We start from the raw sequence: 20,031 nt of genomic DNA, 5'->3' as shown, positions 1-20,031 counted from the left end.
AGGATTTCGCAGACAGGAACGCTTCCGAGAAATGCTGGAGTTACCGTGTGAGGGCTGCAGAGCTGACCTGTGTCTGTTCCCTGCCCCTGCTCACCCTGCCTCCAGGTGCTACAGCTAGAACTGCCTGTGCACCGTGGAAAATGCCCCGGATTTCAGGTGTACTGCAGCCGGGGTGAGGCTCACGTTCACGTCTTCTAACTGAACTGCAGACAGCAAGAAATCCCAGGAAAATGTGATATTCATGTTAGACATATATGTTAGATTTTTATTTCAATATAAAGTCTTCATCTTTGCCCCAGGTAGTTTCTGGAGTTAGGAAGAAAGGAATAAATGCAGAAAAATTCTTGTTTGGTCAGCACATGTATGGGGCAATCTCTGTCAGGACATCTAGAGATCAGAGAAATCATTTATCAAAGACAATTACTTGTACTGACACCTATCAAAGTGTTTTGATTTCTGTGAAATCTTTGAAACCATAGCAACTGCAGGGCTCAGTGAATGTAAAGGATTGGATAACCAGGACTTTACCTTAGATTGTCAGCAGAGATATTTGGAGGCTTAAAGTTAAATCTACTGGATTTGTCCTAAAACTACTAGAACCAAAGAGGTGAATTGTGGGATTTGTGTGGTGGTTTAAACCCATTTATTGAAGGTAATGTGAAGAAAATTCAGCTTTATTTACATATTATTTGTTCAAAGACAGTGAGGGATATGGATAACATCTGGGAGGAAATCTAACCCTATGCATGTATCCTTTCTATTAATTAGAGGATTTAAAAAAATAAGCTTCCAAGTATGAACAAAACAACTACACAAAGATTTCAACGTAAGACTATAAATATTTCTTATCCATTTTATAAAGGTGTCATCTTGTGAGCAGGTCGGCAGGAGAGCTGCAAACCAAACCAAACCAAATCAAAATAGAGTATTTCTAACACTGAAACTGTAAAAAGGAAGATAGTCAGATTAGGTAAGAAGCAAATGGGCATTTGTTGCACATTTTCACATTGATAGCTTCAAATAAGAGAAAAAAGTAACATTACCCTTGGAAAACAATGAATTCTCATTTGGGGGCACTTTATCCTTGAACTTGGACTGAACAGATAAAAGACTAGATGAAACAAGTGAGAAAAGTATCAACTCCTGAATTCTGGAGATTTCGAGTAGATCAAATGTAAGTGAACAAGAGAGGAGTTCTCAGCCTTGCAAGCAAAATATAATAATAATAATAATAATAACCTGAACTAATTAGCCCTCCTTAGGGGCAGGAGTAAGTCTTCTGGGCAGACTGCCATGACAGCATACCAATGTTTTTAGCTCAGGATTGGTATTCTCGTGCAGGAGTATGGATATGTGTTTGGGATAGCTGTACCAGCTCACCTGCAACTAGCTCAGGAATCTTTCACATGGGGTTGGCATTTGGAAATGCCTTCTGTTGACTTGAAAATTAATGTTTGAAACAATATGTGCTGCTAGGGAATAAAATATTGAGGGTGAGTCTCCATAAACTTTACTGCTTAAGCAGAATGGAAATAAGAAGAAATTCTGGCTGCGTAGGAACTTATGGTGGGAAAACCCCATCCCTATGTATTTGGCATTTCCAGGGAGACTTCAATTCAACTAATATATCAGGGGACTTGGAACCAGTCCCAGGATGAACGGGTCTCTGTCTATACATACATCGACAGTTGGAGAATATCAGCATATAAAGCTGTGGTGCTATTCCAACCCATGCGGTGGGGAAGCGGATACACGAGCTGTGCTCCAAGGTGGCTGGCATTTACAATGAGTACCCAGCTTATGTTTTCAATGAGGAGGAAAGAATTTCTTTCTCAGAGCAATATATAGAGCTTAAAACAAGGGCTCCTCTAAAGTCGCTGCAATTATGGCACCTTGATTGAAACTCATGGCTCAAAAGCCTCACTTCTCCAGCATCACCTGGCAGTTGGATGGCCATTGCCTATAGAAAGGTAGTCTGGATTTCTGAGGTTGAGACCCCTGTCGAGAGGAAGGGCTTTGGAGGAAGTGAGTGTGCCAGCACGTGTAGCACAAACATCAGCTCCATCGAAGGAGGAGAAACAGAGCTGGGCTGAATTTTATCCACATTTAAGAGCAGAGCTTCTGAGACTCTGCAGACTGCATTCAAGTTAGAAACAGTGTTGTAAAGATGCCCGTATGTACAGTCCATAGCACACATCGGGGACACTTTGGATTCTCTGCCTGTCCAGGCACTGCTGAACTCTCTCTTCTCTGAGAATTTAATTTTCTTTTCATTTATTAATGATGATGTCTAACCCTAAAAGAAGACGACACTGTATTCTCCCTGAAGCTATCAACGTACTACCGATACGTAACCAAGTGACTTCCAAGCTCTTGGCTCTGTCTCCCTGATGAACGTTGTACAGGAAAAGATTCAGAGCTATAGGACAGCTGGAACTTACTTCCCTCCAAAAAGGGTAAGGTAAAACTCTTGTTCAGAGATATCTCATTCCTTAATAGTTACTAAAAGGATATTGCCAAGAACCCAAATAGCTGTAATCTCTTGTCTCTGCCATACCCCATAGTTTGAGAGTAAACAAATAGCCATCAAATTAAGCACACATCAGTTTATAACAAACTAAACTTAACCTTTCCAGCTCTGCCTCAGCTCTTAGTCATAATTTTTCAATTTCATTAAGAAAAAAACCCCAAACTGAAAAAAATAGAAATGAGATTTCATTTCTTAAGTAAATAGCAATTGATAGCAACTGAAATTTACAGAAGAGTTTCAAAGTGAATGTCTAATTACTGACAGGTTTTTATGTCATCTTTATCTCTATAGTATACCTCTTCTGTCACTATTTCTGTTTCTAAGAGAAACGTGTGAGAATTGCACAAATGATTTTCTATAACCATGTGACAGAACGGACAGCACTCTGCTGCATCATTTTTAAGATCACATTTACAGGAGAGAGTAGACCCAGTTCTCCACTGCTTTTCACAGGAGGAGCAACAAAGACTGACCTTCACATGCCTCTGACCAGCTGCAGGGCTCACCCTCGGCCATAACCCCCCTGCAGCGAGCAGCAGAGGCGCGATCGCCCCCTCCTCTTCCCTGCCGCAGCCTTGGGGCTGCCCCAGGCTTGTGGGGCAGAAGCGCTGGGCAGGGCAGCCCCCAGCTGTGCTGGAGTGCTGCTGCTGGCTTTCTAGAGCTAGCCAAGTGGCTTAAAGGCATTTGGCTCACAAGCAAACTCCTTTCAAAAGCTCTGTAAGGTCATGAAGAAAGCCAGTCGCAAACATAGATACATACATAAAGAAAAGTAATCAAGAAATGAGAACTGAGTGCTTAGGAGCTCTGCAGTACTTTCGCTGAGGACTTGTGTAATTTCAGATGCTTCTTTCTTCCTCTCCAAGCGGTGAGACATTCAGGTAAAGTCATCACGATTCAATGCACACTGGGTTTAAGTGGCAGTTCCTCTGAACTCATGAATCCTCAGCCACCAGTACCTGTCCCCCGCACCCCCAGCTCCATGCGGCTGTGGGGAGTGAGCTGCAGCACCCGGAGGAGCACACACAGCTGCCGGATCTGTCCCTCCACCCACCCGAGCAGTTCCCCGGCAGCATTTTCCCTCTTTTTATCTCTGTGAGGAGTGCCACAGGCAGCTGGACAAAACATGGCTGCTGGCTGGGGTGGGCTGAAGCCAACGCCTGAGGCTGAGGACTGAAATAACCTCCTGCCATCTGATAGTGGCTACGCTTTGCCCTTGTTCGCACAGCCAGCCAGAGCTGCCTGGGCAGCCAGGAAGTGTTGGGGGGAATGTGTCCCCACACAGGGGGGATATACATCGGGCAAAATCTGGCTTCTAGCCATCCAGAAGCACTGGCGTAGCACTCCCGACGAGAGTCCTGGCATTTGACATAAGCGGTAGCTGGGCAATAGGGCAGTGAAGTACACAGAAAAACGATGTCACCGCCCTGCCACTTTCTGCCTAACTTCTGAATGACCCAACCTCCTGCCAGCTACCTCCGGTTCCTGATCTCTCTGGAGGCAGAGGCCAGATGTGAAGGATGGGGTTCTGAGTCAGGGTGACCACTAAGGTGAGTTCCTGTCTGAATGAAGAAGGAGTCTCAGGAAGGCAAGGGGACAGACAAGGTTTGATTCAGTTCATTTGGGGTGGTGTGAAGCTGCACCGCTTGCACCTGCAAGCACTGTACCTCACCGCTGGAGACGATCCCAGGCTGACAGGATGGGGAAGCAGCACGAACCTATTTCTCACAGTGCATTCAAGAGGCTGCAACAGCACAACCTGCTTCCTGCGTGCTCACCAGCGTGTACGCATTGGCTTCCAGGGTGGTTAATACATGGGGACGGAGCTGGGCACCTCTGAAGTGCAGTCATATGTGTTGCTCTAGTTTGAGCAAAGAAGTCTAGGGAGTCTGGCTGGGTCTGCAGCGAACTCTGCTCACTGGTGGAGCAGACTGCAGAAGGCGAATCCTGTGCCATTATTCCAGAGAGTTTTATGTGCCACTCACCAGTGAAACAAGATTTGCTAAGCATTAATTTCCTGAAAAATTAAGAAAAGGAACACTAAAATACACAAACATGATTGGCCATAATGGGAATTCTGGTTTTCATTTTAGCTGAGGGAGTATTTGTATTGATAATCTTTGCACTGCCTACTCTTTGCTTCACCAAGCAATCCAGTTCCCACCACCGTTCATCCCGCTCTGTCCTCTACAGTCTTGCCCCAGTCGAGAAACCTGACCACTAATGAGATCTGGAGGTGAGGATTGTGTCTTTGAGCACAGACACGTCTTGCTTCGGCTGCATGTCTCTTAGCTTAGGAAGCATTTTGACTTCTGAAGGTCGGCAGTAGGGCAGGGTAATTCTTGGCAGTGTTTCTGCTTGTTTCTGAGCTCAGATCTAAGGGGCACATTGCAGCCCACTCGCTGCTTTCCCAAATGAGCCTGGCGGGGCTTGTTTGCCAGAGTCCGAACCTCTGGCAAAACAGCTTGATGTAGCACTTAATAGCTAGCAAGTAACTTTATTTGGAAGCTTCAGATAGCTTCTTTCGGTGGTAGCAGTGTTAAGAAACAGTTACCTCATTGGTATTCCTATTTCAGCAGTTTGTAGCTCAGTAGCAAATGTAAATCTGGGCTGAGCTGTGATTTGCCAAAGGCCAGCCACATGAAGAGAAGTTAAACAAAAATCTACCACTTCTTATTTCTACTCCTGGCCTGCCTATGATATACATAAATATACCTGTTGGTCGTGATGGTGGCATAATCAATGTTAATATATAACTTCAGAACCACAGAATTATTGATCATTTTAATTAATGTAATGCAACTAACTAATATTAATTATTTACTCAGTCAGGGTTTTTCCTCCAGAATAAGTTTGCCAAGAGAAATGACAGAAGCCAATTTACAATGTGACATTTAAAACAAGACTAGAAGAGGATTTCAGAAAAAGACAACAGGGAACAAATCTGCAATGGCCTTTAGGGACTACAGCATTGATCCGACCTGAACTCCCACGTAACACAGGACATTCGACTCCCTTAAATTCTTGCTTCAGGGTAAGAATTGTGGCTGAACCAGATCATATGTTTTGGAAAAAGAAGACGTGTTCCTCATTGGTGAGACAGTTACTTTGCTCTGACACTGAAGGAGCCAAAAGGCTGTTTGACTGTACTGGCATAATCTTCTAAACGGTTATGACATAACCCACACTACCAAAATGTAGCCCTCTCTGGAAGGCTTTTAGCTTGCATGTGCCCAGCGCATGCATTAAATTTGTAACGCATAATAAATCTGCAACTGACATGTCACCACAATGATCTACAAAACAAAATTCCTCTAGTCAACTGTGGTCAGAAAGTCGAAAAAGCTCATGCAGAATACGTACACAGTCCTTCAGGCAATCTTCTACCTACACCTATTTTATAAAGACTCCAGACGTTTTGCATCATCTTCTCAAACCCCGTTATCTCAACACAACTACCTAAGAAGAACACAGCAGCACAAGAATGACAAGAAGTTCAAGGACTTCTTGCTGATTTTCTGCTACTCACTCAGATTTATCCATAAGATGCATATGCATAAGTGTTAGAATTATTAACAAAAGGACACTGGGATGGAGGCATTTGCAGAAAATTAGTAATATAGAAACAGAGACTAGGTTAATGTCCCCCAAAAATTAAGCCTCAAAGGTCTTGGAAATAAACTCATTTATGAGAGCCGGTTTGGACATAAGCCCAGGTATTTCTGGAAATTTTCAAGATTGCAACTTTTGATTTTGTCCTGAATTAAGATGGAAAGCAGACATTTCATAATGTGCTGTGCAAAGAAAATGACTTTTTTCCCCTGTAAGTAACTAAATAACCTGACTGACGTGTCCCATTCTGAATTTATCCTCTAAGCTGGCCTGCATTATAAGTTACGATAAATCCTAGGAGCCTACATTCCTCAACTATCAAACAGCTGCATGTAAAAAGGAAAATTTTAATAATTCCCCAGGAGAGTTTCCACAAACTTCATGCCTTACTGAAAAAAACCCAAACCCATAACTTCTCTGATATATATATGAAAATACTTCAGATAGATAGAAAGTTTCCAGTCAGCCCTACCAAGGTTTATATGAGACTGGTCACTAGAGGGGGATGCAATGCACAGTTTGTAAGCATGCTACATTATCTCTGCATTTTCTTTCATTGTGGGTCTCTGTGATATGGATCAATTATACCCTTTGGAAACACTCGTTTTAGCTTAAATGCACATGTTAATTCTGGAGAGATAATTCAAATTAGATTTACTTTGCCAAAAGTACAGAGGAAAAGAGCAAACAGTTACAAAGCATGGGAAATGTTGGAGTCGATAATACTTCCTTTTGCCGACTCTGTTATCTTACATAGCACTACAAATTAAGATAGTTTTGTATGTTTCTTGTGCTTGTCAATACGTTGTGGAACTAAACCATTTGGGAGTAACAGGCTTTATCAGGTCTACATCCCTTTTTTAATCTTACTTTATGTTTTATGTGCCCAATCCGTATGGACCAAAAAAGGAATAAGAAAGACAGAAAAAAAGGAGAGATCCCTTTTCCCCTCTCACAGTCTTTTAATCCCCAGTGAATGGCAGTGAGCATTAAATCAAATCAGTTTCTTTGACATTCTTGGTTACACCTCTCAAGACAGACACGTTCTCTGGCCATTTAGGAGACACTACTGGTTTTACAAGCACTGTGACACTGCAAATGTGGCTTAGTGAATCTTCAAAACCTTGATCTTGAAAATCTACCTTTCTCCTAATACCAGTCCCCATTTCATGGCTTTTGACTGGGCTGTGGAACTTGAAATTAAAGCTGTTGGCAGCAGTCCTTCCTCTTCCGTGGTACTTCTTTACGGAGGGATAGAGAAGCAAAGGATTGAAGCTCTGTCAATCAAAATGACCAAAATTGCATCTAGTCCAAAACGTCTTCTCTTGTGTGTTTTGTAAGGGGCTCAGTCTAATCTACTGGTAGGTTTTGCCATATGAAATGAAATATTCTTCTGCCAAAGATTTGAAGCCAGGTTTGAAGCCAGCTTTTTATACTATTACTAGATTTCATACAGGCATTTCATTTTGAAGTCAGTCCAACTTTGGGGAAGGTTTTGGACTAGATGATCTTGGAGGTCCCTCCCAACTTAACTATTCCATGATTTTATTAACCATAGCTTTCCAGTGGCCTCCCTTTAATCTCTCAGCATGCAAGCAGCTCTTTATGCAACAAACTACATCATCCCTACAAACTAGGGATTTGCTAAGGGAATTCATTAATTCCCCAAGCATTGATTAAACACCTATATGCATATTTATACACATACGGGCTTTTCCTTCTGTGGATCCATAAATGCCTTTCAAATGCACTTATTTCCTGCTCCTCTTCTTCATACTATATTGACTATACAAAACGATGTGTCATTTTACTGCAATGCCAACACATTTGACAGCATATAGTTATCAGAACTGAAGTGTTCCCTCCTGATACACAAATGAAATTTAGCTACTCATGCTCAGAACTGGCTATAGAAAGACTCTCCTTTTCATGCCAGTGTAGCAAATATGAGCACTTTTGCAGAAGGTAGCTAACCAACAACAAAGAATCAGCTTCTCTCTCTCGGTTCTGCAGGCTGGAAATGCCAGGCCAGTGATTTCAGAGTTTTTTCTCAAAACTGAAAGGATGCATTCAGTGTAATAGAATCTTGGTGCAGTCTGTGCACTACTGCTTGAGATATTCCATAACCATAGTTTTCTTATGCACCATAAAGAAAGACAGTTGCATTCTTAGGATTTTCACATTGCCATCCACCTGAACTACAGGACTTTCACTTGGGAAAACTCCTGGTGCGACTCATGTTCACAAGGTTTGATGGAGTTGTTTATAATTTGGAAAACTGAACACAAACACATAACCTTTATTTAATATAACAAAATTGAGGTCACTAAGGAGTTAGGAACATAAGCCATACTCACAACACTGTGACTTCGAATTGGAATCAGGGTTTACAGTGGCTAAAAACTAAGGTGAGCACCTACACTGTCGTCACTAGGGCAAAAAATGCAAAGCTTGGCTAAAGAGAGAGAACACAGGGGTTTTAGAAGGCACCTACTTTACGTTAAGAGAATAAAAGTCCTATAATAATCCAAGAGAAGGTGAAGAGGCCAGTCGATAGATGTTGGTAGATCTGGGACACCTGCAACTTTTAAAAGTTTAACTTCACTTTTAAAGTGAAGGTAAGCTATAAAAAGATTGATAGATTATCTGTTCCTTAAAGTCTTGAATACATAGTGACGTTCCAGCTGAAATTTATGCACTAGTCAACCAAAGTTATGGCCCACATTATACATACCAGACTCTGAAATGGTTGGTTCTAACAGCAGAGGACTGGGCTTGTTGACTCACATAATGTCTCATAGTCCTAAGCTGAGTGATGACTTAAATGATTCTTTTTGGTTTTATTATTTGCGGAGCAGGATGAACAAGAGACTAAGCACGGTGTTTGAAAAATACCCCCCATATGAGAAAAATGATATGCTTTCATTCCTGGCTGTGTAGAAAGAGATTATTTTGAATTTAAGTTTGTTTTCCAGTCTTCAGAATTATTTCAGGTTCATGTCTTGTTCAACATGACACTCTCAATTGAAGTTTTTTTAGAAAAGAAGATGAACTGTAAGATATGAGGGTTTGGGAAACCATAGTTTGAGATCAGTAAATTGCAGAAAATAAGGGTAATAGATTTCAAGTAAGGATAGCTACTAGTTAGACTAAAAGGTGATCTGATTCACTTCACTCTATTTACAGCTTCTGAGGTCCTTCATTCTTAGCCTCGCAGCGGATTATTGCAACATCAGCGCGAAATTATAAATGGTTGTATCCTGCAATGGGCATTGATTCCAGGGGATATTACTCTGTACAAACTTCTGATGTGAGCCATAGTACTTAATTGATTTCGTCAGCGTCCAAATTACTTTTCTTGTAATATTGACTTTTTTCTGCAAAAGCATATACATGTGAGCAGAACAGTCTTCACATTAAAGACTCCGGCTTTCAAAACAGTTAAAAACATTTCTGTGCTGCCCTTCCAAACCCTGAGCAGTGTTTCTGAATGACATGTTACCAGACTGTGTGTAGCAGAGAAAGCAGGCTAAATAAATCATGAGCCAGTACCTGTGCTTTGACTCATGTACAGGAGTCCCACCGAGCTTCCTGCAAATTGAGGTTTTCAACACCTCTCCTAACTGTGGTGCTTGCTCAGGTGCAGAAACACAGATTTAATAGTTTAACACAACACATCCTGACTTAAAACCCTTGCTATGATTCCCTGCTCTCTCTTCTCTTTATAGAAATATACAAACCAGAAGATTGGTGCACCATAAGCATAAATGTAATTCCTCAAAATGCTGAGATAAGGCCTGAGCTGAGTGATGATTTCTCAGCTGCGTTCAGGACTCGAGACAGAGGATGTGACTGAATTGGGGATGCCCTGGCAGGGTGGCTCAAGAGGACCCATGGAGGGAAGCCCGTGGCGAGCGCCTCTGTCAGTCTGTTCCAGAGCAGTGCCTCTCCGGGCAGATGCAGACAGATGTTATTTTCCCTTTGGGAGACGGGCTGGTGCTGGGGCTGTGTGTGTGTCGGTACAACGCTGTGTTCAGTACTCTCTGCCCTGTGAGCAAACCGCTTGGCTCAGACAGAGCGCCACGGGCATTCTTCATTTCCAGCAACCTCAACGCAGAGACAGAGAAAGTCATGCCTGTCTACACCTGCGGGGAGGCATGTATGATGCATTTCCAAAGCAGCTCTTTGCTTTCCTACCATCCATAACAGGGTCATATTTTCCTCCGGTCAGGACACTGTCTCTTGGCCTTCCCTCTCTTCCTTTCCCTCCTGCCTGCTCCCCTGCCTGATCCTGGGATCATACGCTGGCCAGAAACACAGAGGCTGCTTCTCCTTTGCGTGGCTGTAGGGAATGAGATTGCTCCTCTTTATCCTCTTCTACTTTTCTGATGGCTTCACTAATTTTTATTCCAGGTAGACATGTGGCTGTGACCAAACCTGGAAGGAAGCATTTTAATGGGTGGTTACATACCCTTTTTCATGTAAGGAGACACAGCAAAAGGAAGAGGAGCCTGTGGCTGACATGAAGACGCAGGTACTTCATGGCTGGTTTTTTTGTATTTGTTTTTGTTTTAAGAGGAAACGCTCCAAAGAAAGCCTCCTAACATGAAGGATGCCCCAGTCGGGACTCCCATTCACACTGTCCTGAAGCTGGGGCACTCTCTCAAATCTTGATGTGACATAAGGCAGCAGCCTCTCTCCTGGGCCCCTGTCCAGGTGCAGCTCACGAGAAGGGTGATTCCTGGGGAAAAACGGTGGCACTGGGAACAGCAGAGAGCAGGAGAAGCCTGGTGCCGCCAAATCAGTGCCACTGAGCAGGGACCCGAAGTCAAAGGTACGTACAAGGGATGCTTTCCTCAGCTGTGCCCTCCCCTGCTCCAAAACTCGGCATCACCAACGCTCCCTTCATCAGGCAGGGAGACACAGGACTGTCTCATGCACTGGGGAGAAGACACTGGCGTGGCCTGATCAGGCTGCTTGGCTGGAGGGTTCCCCAGGACTGGCAGGGTGCAAGGGACGAAGGCGGGTCTTATAAACGACCTGAAGACAGTCTGAGAACCGATCTCCTCAGACGACGGAAGCTGAAGCACACTGGTTTTGGTGGGATGTGTGCCTTTCTGAATTTGTGATTTTAAAACAACCATTACAAAGGCAGAAGCAGGCAGCACTCTATCAGTCACCACGAAAAGAAGTAAACATATGCTCAGTGAAGAGCGAGCGTGGTTACAGTTCAGGATGTACAGTACAGCTAACATTTATTTCTGGGCTCTCTAAAAGGGCTCAGTAAAATCCATTTATTGTGACAGAACAGTAACAATGGATTGAAATTCATTATTACGCTAGAAGGATGTCTGGAGATGTAAGCTTTTCTTTCAAACTTTGAAAAAGCTTTATGGATCTCAGTTTCCTGGGAGAGACTTTGTAGTAAGTACATAAAACGGAAAATGGAAGGCAAACTTATGAAGAACAGATACCAGGAATTAACAAAACCGAAGCTTTGATTATTTTCTTTGTTTGTTTCTATGTTTGATCAAGATGAAGCACAGCCAGCAGCCAAGTGAAAAAGGAACTCAATGTGTGTGTTCTAAACAAAACATTACATTCACCCCAATTTGGAAAGGTCAGCTCAAGTATGTCAAGATTCTGTGAAGTCAGTAACACTGAGGTAGTGATGCGGTGCAATGCAGCGCAAATTGGGATTATTTAGACGGTATCTGTGACGCTAATCAGCAGGGAAGGATCCACATGCCTAAGAGGAGTTAAAATACCTTTAAATGTGGCTGGTTAGGAGAGTGAGAGCCACGCAACAGAGCTGCTGCTGTGAGCACGTTTTTGCACACAGGCTGCCCTGAGCAGGATCAGCTCTGCACAGGGATGCGGTCCCTCGTATCCTGCACAGTGCGACTGCACTAGTCTTTTATCCTAACAGAGCCACAATTTAGGAATCAGCTGTACTGTTACAGGCAGCTCAGAAACAGGCTGAAGTGTGGTGAGTATCACTTTTTCTAGGAGAAAAAGAAAATCCTGAGTTTTTACACACTAATTCGTCTGTTTTTCAAACCACTGTGATACTATCACGGAATGCAAATCCATATTGCTGCAGGGACGAGACATCTGCCATAGATGCTAGCAACCAGAAAAGCTGAAAAGAGCTGGAATAACATCTCCCCACTTCCACGCTTAACTAGGTCTAGCTGGATATCTAGCTGAAACAGCAAGACACTGTTCAATTACTGTCACACTTTCTAGAGAAAAGAGGAGGTTCTGTACTTGGTACGGAAACTTGACGGGAGAGGAAACCTTTAAAAATAACTGGAAAAGCGAGCTATTGCCACGTTTACAATCTTTTACAGCTCTATAAAAGTTGGATAGAATCAAGCTTAGGGACAAAGACAAAATACATGCTATTTAAATATTTGCTAGTGAAAGACATATATCCAAGATACAGTACAAGAATATAGAACATGATCATGCAGGCAAAATATCTTTTGCTTGTTGCAAAATATCATTTAGTAGGAAAAGTGTATATAGAATCTATTGAAAATTGATTTCCTGATTCAAGGAAGCTATTGCAATTGATTTCATTTTCAGCAAAGAACACACAAGAGGAAGCAGAAAAACGCCAGTTGCATGCAATAAATAAAGAGCAAGGCTTTTAGAAATTAGCATCACAAACGCAGATTTTCAAACAAACTGGGAATGTGGGGAAAGATTCACAAAATGCTTTAGCTAGGTCAAAAGCTTCCAGTAACTCTGAAGATCAAGGTTTTCATACACCAGTCACTACGCCTTCATGGCACATGGCTTTTGAAGGGCTGAGCAAATTACAACATAAAAGTGTACGAATGTGGATACAACAATGCTTACATGATATTTATCAAAATGTTGACTGATGCAAGTAAATTCAGGAGAGTGAAAAGTATATGAAAAAAAAGAAATGAAAAAGTTGTCGATGGCTTACATGATGAAGGGAAAATGCAAGTAATATTGATGGTCTCAACAAAAAAGCATAACTTGCCCATATTAGAGCTGTAGATATGAGCAAGAACAGTCAAGTGAGGAACACATATTTCACCAGGTAACAGTTTTTAGGACAGAAAAAATTTAAGCTCTCCCAACCAGGACTCCCACAAATCACTGTCTTCAAGATTTCTAGCTTCACCTAAACCCAAACCTTGGGATGATAAATTTAATCATAAAAAGTGTAGTGGGTCCATACAATGTAGCCATGACTCTTTCAGTTTACATTTAATCTGATTTTAGCTCCCATATATCCATCCCATGTCCCTTTCTCTTCCTCCCCAGCAGGAACAGTCACTCCTCTGAAGTCTGAATAATGCGTCTTTCTGTGACTGGAGGGGTCGGCATTGCTGGGGCAGTGCTGTGCATGAAACTGGGGAGGAAATTCTTGTTCTGAATACTGTTTCAGCCTTGAATCATATTTGCGAGGCTTTCATGCATGAGTGTTTGGAGAAAGTGAATACAAAAGCAGGGTAAACACAGCTGAAGCAAATTCATTAAACATTAAAGTAAATATTTGCAGAGATTTTGGTTTGCAATCTTTACACGTTTCCAGAATTATAGTAATGGAACATGGGCACATGTTCAGCTGGCAATGGCAAGACGAAGAAAATCGGTCTGAGTGCCAAAGGGACAGAGGAGTGTGGCAGGAGGTTCTGCTCCTCCTTGGGGAACAGACCTCTAGCAATGTGTCACCGCTCCTTAGCCCTCGGCTTCTTGTTCGCTGCAAACGGGAGACCATCCGTTGGAGTAGACCAGGAGCAATTTACAACATAGAAATTCATACATCGAAGCTTGGAAAAATAAGCTGTCTGGTGAAAGGATAAATGAAGCAGATCTGACGAGCAGGGTAAGGGATGCTGAGTCTCCGGTGGGGCAGGCGGTCCTGGCTCCCCGCTCCTCTCCGGGGCAGAGAGAGACGGTGGATGGGGAGAGGCAAGAGAGAGCAAGGGGAATGGTAAAGGGAAAGGAGTCAAGAGAAAATGTGGACACAGACTAAACTCTGCTGAAAAGTACACAGATAAGTATAAATTTAATTGTCTAATATTTACACGTTGGATCAGCGGGTAATCAGCTGCTATTCATTATTTCAGCCAGCAGTTGGTCAGGTGATATTATTTCTGCTCTGATGGAAGGACTGAAACTTCTGAAACAGAAGAATGATGGCCAACATTATCCCAAATACTTTGTTGTGTTTTTCCTCGGCTTCTAATCGCTGGATTTGAAAACATTTGCAGGAATATTTATTCAGATTGTCTCAAAATCTTTGGTTAGGTAACACATGGGGAAAAAAAAGCATCATACCATGATTGACCAAAATACCAACAAGGCAAAGGCTGTAATATTCCACTATCCTTAGCGTTACCTCGAAACCCAGCCTGTATTTTGGGGCACGCGCATGTTCCTCGATGGAGAGGATTTCTCATGTCAGAGTGGTGAGCAGCAGCCTCCTCTCACTACTGCAGAACAGCTGGGATGGTGCCATCTGCCAAAAACTCTATTAAAATACATACACGTGCAATGCACCTGTTTGCAAAGAGGTAACAAATGGGAGGCTTTATCTCTTTGCAGCAGGTGCACATGTGCTGCCATTAGAAACATGAACGCCAGGGACAATATAAGGCTTGATGTCAAAATACTGGTTGATATTAACAAGAGTTTCAAATATATCTGTCATACATGAATTTTTTTTTTTTTTAAAGGACATCATTTTCAGAAGCATGGGGCATATTCAGTGCCCAAGAAAGTTACAGATCATAGACAATTAGGTGGTGCTTATGTTTTTAAGAGATTATAAGAAACGAGAGGATTCTCTTGCAGTCCAGCTGAAAACTGTATATAAACATTATTGGCCTGATTCAGATGATTTTTAGCATCAGTGAAAAACCTCATGAAGTGAAAGAGAAAGAGGGAGGCCTTCAGAGTTGATCAGGAGGGAACCTGAAGTTTTGTTAAACAATAAAATAAGAGGTTTTAGGAAAAGATTCTCCATGCTTCTTTTTCATCACCTTTGCACAGCTACAGCTCGGGCAGCAGAGTAATGCCTTTCTGTGCATCCTACAACTGGACTTGTAATGGAAATTGTATAGGGAGATTTGAATGAGCTGGGTTTTGGCACCAAAATTCTAAGAATTAGAAATATGAAACCATTGAGGAGACACCCACTCTGTTACTGACCCCCACCTGCCTGGATCTGTTCATGTCTCTGGAGGACCAGAATCTCACCAGCGCCGGAAGCAGGAGCGGTGAATGGATGGACCATCCAAGTACAACACAAGAACCTGAATGGATTCATCAGCTCTTTTCCCTCAAGCTAAGAACAACCTGAGAAGGACGTGGTACCAGGCTGGTGAAGCGGCTGCCCTCTGCCCACCCCTCCCTGGCCATCCCCGGCAGTTGTCCTCCCCTGGGAGCAGCACCCACCTCCTCCTTTCCCACCTCCAGGAGCGGCGGCATAGCCCCGGGAGCAGCCATTGCGCACCAGGATGTTCCCAGCACAACTTTTTGCATGTATTTCCCTTTAAGGAAGTACGCGTTGATTCCTTATCTTCCCAGGGCAGAAACCCCCCAGGACGCAAACACAACTGAAGGAGCACAGGCACGAGGGAGAGTGTCAGAGGAGTGCAGCAGAGCGGTGCACCAACGGCTGTGTTCACGGGCATGGCAAGCACAGCTGAGTGTGTGGGTGTGTGGCAAGGGTCACCCCAACGATTTTTCAAGGTCACACGTGGTGGGAAGCACCATACAAAATCGACAGCTTTTCAGTGAGCAGGGAGAAGCTTGAGTTAATGAGTTATAAATGGTCAGGTAAAGCATTTACTACTGTTTTAACTTTCAATTAAAGTAACTTTAGAGCATGCAATAAGCTGCAGATAGGGTTACAAATAACCGTTGTTAACACTTAACCGGTGAAGTGCAAAGGAAATCAGAAGCTGTTTTTTGACTGCTTACTAGAGGTTATTGTGCAATATTTGTATGTAAATGCGTGAAAGGAAGGTCATGGGTATAAATTTTCTTTACCTCAGAAAGCATTTTTAGATTGAACTGACATTGCAGGAGTTGAATAACCATTCAGCTTTATCATTTGCTACTTTAGAGTTAGCTTCGGTTGAACAGTCATTGACAATTGTCTAAATATGATTCTTAAAACATGTAAGTGGCCCAATTCTGTTGAGAGGATAGCTACAGCACCACCTGGATGTTAATATTTCCTCCCTGAGTACTGTAGAAAAGTTGTTCAGGCTTTCATTTGCATTTTTTCTTAATTTTTAAATTCTAACCATATTTTCAACATTTTTATTTACACTTGACAAATGCAATCTTCTTTATTTTACTGTCTGTAAATTTTACCTCAAATTCTGTTTGGTTAGCAAGGCAAATCCAAAGCATGCCGGTTCAATGAGCACTTTGTAGACCCAGCCGAGCATGACGCCCAGCAGGGCGGTGGCCCCTGTCGGGCCCCTCTCCGGAGGATCTGCACTTCATAACTGCAGCTCGGGGCTCCTCTTTCTGCCTCTTTTCAGAAGGTTCAGCCATGACCTGAGGCTGTGAAAATCCATTTGACGATTGCCTGGTTTTGCTGCATCTCTCTCCATGTTCAAAAAGCAGTCCTGGTGGCATAGAGGTGGTGGTACTTTGGTACGATTGTTCGTTTTTTTGCACCAGCTCTGCCAAATTAGGGTGAACAGCCGTAACTGCTGCGGTAGAGGCCTTAAGGAATGTTAAGCCCAGGTACTGCACAGCTCACACCACTTATCTCTACCGCAATATAAGGGTGGAGGATCAGTCCTGGCATTACAAGAGTTCAGTCTCAGCATTACAAGGTGGCCTTTGTCACAGAGCAAACAATGCCCAAGTGTGAAAAAGGAGACTCTTATATGTCTTACTTTTGCCATGTCACTCAATTTTTTAATATGTATTCATTCATCATTCATTATCCATCTGGCAGCTACACAGAACCACCCCACAACAAACTTACGTCTCCTATGACGCTGTGATTTTTAATGTACACACACCTTGTTTTCAGTGGGTTGCTGTCATTTTGCATTTATTTTGCTATTGCTGTGCATATCAAATGACGAGGCATTCCCCTCCTGCTAAAGACTCTAAGAAACAGGGGAAAGCTAATTGTTTTCAAACTTACTAAGCAGTGATCAAGGGTCCGTACAGAGCCTCGGCAAACACCGGATCCAGACCTCCCCAAGCCTGTGAGACCGACGCGATGGAGAGACAGGACTCAGGCCACCGGCACTGACGCTCTGACCACGTTTCTGTCCTTACAGGAGCTGTTCATCCCTATGCTGTCCTGCGTCTCACTGAGCAGCGCAGCCCAGCTTCGGCCTTGTCCCCACAGCTGCATGGCACAGTCTGGGGCCAGTGGTGTTGGCTGTGCAGCTGCAGCACAGGTCTGGGGCCAGTGCCGGTCCGGCAACCGCCGGGGCAACTGGCTGCGGGGGGGAGAGGCTGTTGCCACCCCAGTGGCATCAGGGCAAGGTGCATGGCACTGTACATCTTACCACTGTGGCTTTGCTTGCTTTTGTCCCATGTGCTGCTCACTGCATTCCAGGTTTTAAGTGTAGCCACGTATTTCTGCTCCTCGGGTTATGGAGAGATGAGGGAAGAGGCGTTTGCAGGAATATGACCTTTCTGAAAGATGTGATTACACCACAGAGTGGGCAGAAAGGAATGATATATGCCAAGGGTGAGAGGAGCTACAGCAACAGAGAAAAACACTGAAGAGCACAATGCTTTGGTAGGGGCGTGGGGGGAAGGACCGAGACAACCAGTGAACGTGGGAAGAGCCCACTGGACCCCATGGAGATGCTCCAGGAGAGCTGCGCCGTGGCTGCACCGGGTGGGAGGACCAGCCCCCTGGGAGGATGCTGCTGCCAGCCCAGCGGCTGGCGGGGAGGAGGATGCTCCCGGCACTGCCTGGGAGGGAGGGCTCCAGCTGGGGGGCTGGGGGCTGCCCACCCATGCTGCTCAGGGTCCGTGGGGGAGTTCACTGCTGCTGATGAAGGAGGTGCCCATTCAGGTGAGATGAGATACTTGACAGCTCTCTCTGAATGGTGACCTGATTTAATCATTATTATACCAGTTTCCTTGTGGGAAAAAAGAAACTTGGCTGCTGCTTTTAGCTGTGCAGCTCACCACCTTCATTTAGACCCTCATCAGACCCACATTAGGCCACTCAGAGGCACCTCTGATTAGGCTCCCTCTGAAACAGCCGCAGGATTCAGGAGGTGCAGAACATGCTTTTTCACTTGCATTGCAGAAATGGCGAAAGCACCACAGTGGATGCAGCCAGGGCTGCAGCTGTTCTGACATCTCCTTCATCTAGTGCCTTTCTGGAGGAGGCAGAGGAATGACTCTTTCCCACGCTACAGTGGTGCTACCTCTTGAATGGCTGGGGGCATGCACAACATTGTGTCTCCAAGAAAAACACGGACTACCTCCATCAGCAGTAGGTCAGTGCTTATTTTTGCTGGCCTTCCTTATATGCAAAAGTGTAATCCCTTGACAACCAAGACTTCTACATTTTAGAGCCTTAAAGTGTTACCACAACAAAGTATCCACCCTTTTCCAGCCTAGTCAAACTTCTAAGAACAAAGAAAAATGAAATTATAGAGTAACAGTAATCTTATTTCAGTTAATGATCTCATATAATAACTTGTTTGTGACAAAACCCATCTCTTTCTCCTGAACACTGTTCAGCCACTAAACTGTGGAATCAGGATCAATTTCTGGAATAGGAAAGAACATGTTCTTGTTTGTTTCATTTGAATTTCTCTTTTAATGTGTTGGTAATATCTGCAATGCCCACTGCTGATGTAATATAGATGTAATTCTCAGCTCATTTAGTTGCTGCCTCAATAGGAAAACAATGCCTAGTGGGAGTGATGATTAGAAAGCAGCAGCAGAGATACGAAGCATGGATAAATGAAATGAATAGCAGAAAAGTTACTGATGACATGATCTCTGGCCACATCAGTCAACTGGTACTCTGATGCACTAAACTGCTGTCTTTATTTTTTTTTTTAACTGATAGCCACATTATAAAGCAGCAAAGAGGAGGAAAGCAAGAAAGAATGCATAATACACCCTCTCCTCCTGACCCCAACGTCATGGGAGCATCAAGTGTGGAGGAGACAGAGTCGTAAAAATGAATTGCATGGAGCATGCCTCTCAAGCTGTTACCTGTTATTTATAAAGAATTAAAATGAGCTAGTTATTTCATACGTGCCAGAAAAATGAGTTCATCAGTATTGTGCCGAAATGCATTATGACTTACTGATTCCTGATTTCATAGCTGTTGTACTTATTTGAAAACATATTTATATGCTTTGTATCAACTGCTAACCATTGAATTTTTATTGTACATTACAGAGAAAAATCTTATATTTCAATTTGCATCTCACTTGATTCATTGACACCCAATATATAATTCTGGTCTTGTATGATTTACTTGGGAAATATCTGATCATAGGCTTTGAGAATACCCCTTCCTAATGCAGAGAGGTAACTGCCGTTAAGGCCAGTCACACCATGTGGTTGCATAGGTAAACAGAGTTCCAGTATCTACCCACAACCAAAACCAGTGTGCTAGAAATGACTGTATTTACATACAGCCTGGCAAAATCTACATGTTAAACAAAAAGTGACTGAAAATATCCAGACTTCATGAAGGGCATTGAGGAGCTAAAGGGAACGAAATGCATGAAGAACGTGTGGTCTCGTGTCCAGCTCCGCTCTCAGGGCGGCCGCTCAAAGGCAAGCGAGGGCAGAGAGCGTGGGCAGAAGATGGAGCAGTCTCTTATCTTAATGGAGGTAATGCTTAAACTCAGACTGTTCTAACTAAGACTGGTCCATGG

The sequence above is a fragment of the Aptenodytes patagonicus genome, chromosome 5 (assembly GCF_965638725.1).
Source record: "Aptenodytes patagonicus chromosome 5, bAptPat1.pri.cur, whole genome shotgun sequence".
NCBI lineage: Eukaryota > Metazoa > Chordata > Aves > Sphenisciformes > Spheniscidae > Aptenodytes > Aptenodytes patagonicus.
The sequence above is the reverse complement of the archived record's forward strand: the minus strand, read 5'-3'. Positions refer to the sequence as shown.